The sequence below is a fragment of the Coenobita brevimanus genome, chromosome 44 (genome assembly GCF_032717465.1).
Source record: "Coenobita brevimanus isolate Jiangsu-jjx chromosome 44, ASM3271746v2, whole genome shotgun sequence".
NCBI classification, from domain to species: Eukaryota; Metazoa; Arthropoda; class Malacostraca; order Decapoda; family Coenobitidae; genus Coenobita; species Coenobita brevimanus.
This window is the reverse complement of record NC_136997.1, coordinates 9,490,252-9,494,240: the sequence shown is the minus strand read 5'-3', so window position 1 is coordinate 9,494,240 and position 3,989 is coordinate 9,490,252.

Here is a 3,989-nt window from a genome sequence, read left to right as displayed (position 1 = left end):
AGATGAACAAGAGTAAAACTAAAGTATTGTTTGATCCACATACATTAAAAGGGTCATCAGAATAAGCGAAGAAATTCCTGAAGATGTCGTGGAGTACAATTACTAAGGGGAAATACAAAAACTAACGAAAGACCACGATAGCGAAATAAGAAGACGCATTACAATTGGATGGAAAGCTTTCGGTAAACATGAGACATGAAAGTAGCTTGCCAATATATATAAAAAGAAAAGTATATACCGAACGTAAAATTTCAGCTATGACGTACTGTTGTGAGACCTGGAAACTGACAAAATTAATAGGAGAAGACCAGTTCCCTTCTCAAAGAGTAATGGGAAGGTCAGTGGTGGGAATATCTTTAAGAGACAGGAAAAGATCAACTTGGGTGAGAATACAGAATAGAGTCAAAGACATTAAAGAAGTTATAAAAGAACAGAAATAGAAGTCAGCAGGTCATGTAGCAAAAATAAGGGATAACCAATGGCTCAAGAGGCTGACTGCCTGGACTCCAATATATTATAAATAAACCAGAAAACTGCCAGATAGGAGGTGGGGAAATGAGACAGAGAACTTCGCTGGCAAAACGTGGCAGAGATTGTCTAAGTCAAGGAATTCCTGGAGAAGGTTTAGGAAGGAAGGCTTTTGCTTATCATTGGACTTGCAGTGGCTGATGATGACGATGTTGACAATGTGCAGTATCTTGTGTCTGCTGGAGACATACACACCTTCTCACTAGGAATGTCAATCCCCATGATGTATATCCACAATCCTGTTGTCCCAGACCATCAAGAATGTGTTAACACATGAAATATCTTGAAATATCTCAAACAATCTCTTTGTAGTCCAGACCAGACAAGAATTTCAAGATACGAGCAGGTTAACTAGACTAAGCCAGTTACCTGACCTCATGGAAACTAACCATGGAAATCTACCAGATGGTACATCCCCACCATGCCGTATATACTCTCAGATTTCGGAGGGCATTGAGAGAGAGAGAGCCCAAGAGTATGATCGAGGGCAGAAGCCGGGAGATAGGGTCAGCCAGGAGGTTTGCCCTCATGCTACGTTATGCTGTCAATCACACTTCGGTATAAATGTGTACAATAAACACCATGACCCAAAAGTGCTCTGTAACTCGCCTCGTTTACGATACGCAAAGAGGGAAGGTAAGAAAGAGAGAGACCTATCCATTCACTCTACTCGACGATGCACCATTTTACTAAGCAGTGGCCCATGTTACACTCAACGGGTGATTAAGAGGAAATCATTAATCTATGATACACCTACAATCTCATCATCTAATCAAACCCCTCGGCTACCTTAATTTTTTTTTTTTATGTGTCCGACTCTGGGCATAAGCTTCACAGCCTGCTCTCAAGGCCCAGGAGTCCTCCTACCTACAATACACCTCCCTACATGTCACAACTTTGGCGCTAACACCCACCGTCCATATTAAATACATGCTAGGGCTGTCTCATACGTGACTGGTGTATTGGTATTAGCGGGGGTATTTTTACGACATGTCGGCGGGTCTTCTGGTAGATCAGTAAAGTCTGATTTTTTAGAAATTCAAATCCTTAAACTGTTCACTGCCCCAGCCGGGATTTGAACCTGGGTCCGGTAGGACTGCAGGCCACCTCTCTACCAATTGAACCACCGTCTCCCCCTCTATATTGGTGGCAGCGGTGAACAACGGTAAAGTACGATAAACTACGTTCATCGATATTGACTGCAGTGTTGAACAACAGTAAACCACGATAAACTACGTTCATCGAAATTGGCGGCAGTGGTGAACAACAGTAAACTACGATAAACTTCGCCTAACAACGAGTTTCTATGCAGCAGACAACTCTCCTGAACCACTACAACACTAAACAACAACGGTAATTATATTCGATTAATGTCTTAGTCAGCAGTCAACGAACAATTGAAGAATAAACTTCACAGTCAAAATAATCTACAAATGCTGTACAAGCGACAACCATCATACTACAAGTGAATACAGTGAGAACAAAGCTGCAAACCAAGTGGGATACGACAATCAACAACAAGCAAAGTGAGGAAGGAGGATGTGCATCTGTACTGTGCTAATAGTGTTGACCCAGCATGGTGAGGTACCATCATCATATCTGACCTCTAGTCCTCCCTCCTTCAACCTACACCACCCTCCACGACCTATACCACTCTTCCCCGCCACCACCATCTTCACCACGACTACCAGAGTGAGGCAGCTACAGTGTGTCATCATTCGCTGAGTGGGGACAGTGACACCACTGACCTACTTACTTACCTCTACCACCCTACCTGCTTACCCACCTACTTAAGTATCTACCTACAACGCAGTGGGAAGGCGTGGCACTGGCGTCGATAACGCAACATCTGCTAATCATCTGACCATCCCTCCTCCACCAGCCGACATCATTATCAGCTCCCTGGCCAGAATTCTCTCCACAGATATTATCAGTGAGTCGAACATTTACACTACGAGTTTAATAGTACTACTCCATTTATATACAAAATTACGTATATGCACAGTGACAGACAATATACTGGTATATCCTTACATCAATATAACATAGGAAAATCTTGTGAGACCAGAGAATTAAAATATAAGTACACACATTTCCTTCATATTACAGTTATAAGGAAAATCAAGTAAAAAAGCCTAAAACAAATGAAGCAAGCAACAATATGCTATACTTAACCACACATATGAGTACTTACAACCAGCACCTAAAGATGAATTTAAATATGAGCTAACATATCAAGTTGACTTCACAACCTCTGGGGGACAACAGTATCAAGTGATGTGTGGTACAAAGGAAACTAAGTGAATACTGAACATACTACAAATGTTGTATATATAATATTAAATGACATAACAAAATATGCGTTGAATTTAATATAGACCTATTTTAATTGTACAATTATGTATGAATAATATACGAACATATATAACAAGTCCTTGTCTTATATATATAACTGACTACTATAGACTTGCCACTTTATTATACTGATATATATATATATATATATATATATATATATATATATATATATATATTGCCAGATGCCATAATCCCGTACGGGGTGGCCATTTGACTCTGAGTTATTTATTTTACAGGGAGGGGCACTAACCCTCCCCAAACCCACTTGACACGTAGCGTAGGGAGCACGTATGGTTTGGTTATATGGTTACCACCCAGCGTTGTAAATGGTTTCTTAGCTTACAGGAAACCATTTGGCTTGTCACTCAATGTAAAGCCACCTGTAACAGAAAGAAAAGCATTAAGTAGTGACAGGAAAGATGGGAGAAATAGGAAGAGAGGAGGGCAGGCACAGAAAAAGAATGATAAAGGCTAAGGAAGAAGTAAGCAGCACTACATCAAGTGAGTGGATTACTCAATATTTACAATGTTATAAAATTTAGCAGCAGTGCATATAGTCCAACATCGCTTCACATGACAAATTTGAACCATCAGAAAATTTCTGTTTTGTAACAAACTAAATGAAGAACGGTCATATTGTACATTATTCAGTCCAAAACTTTCCTAGAACCCCCAATATTGAACACAGTATGGAATAACAAGATGGACACTCAATATGCGTGAAACATAATGCTCACTAATTTTGTTTCTGCAGTGCATTAGTGAGTTTACACACCGAAGCTATTACAGGATAACAATATGTTCATGGTCGTAATATTTCACTCCAATATCATGAATGACATGTCACCTCTATATATACAGTGCTGTATTATTTTTATATAAGTAAATCAAAGTAAAGGTCAGTTTGGCAGACTGTGGCCTTGTGTTGGTAAATGACGACTGACCTTCTGCTATATGTAAGCAGGGTGTAGGTAGCAACTTTGTTCTTCATACTGACTAAATGGATGCAAAAGAACTGCAATGATGTGCAGGGTACGTTACCAAAAGTTTTGAACTTTTGAGGTAGGCATCTTAACATCACTAATATATATATATATATATAT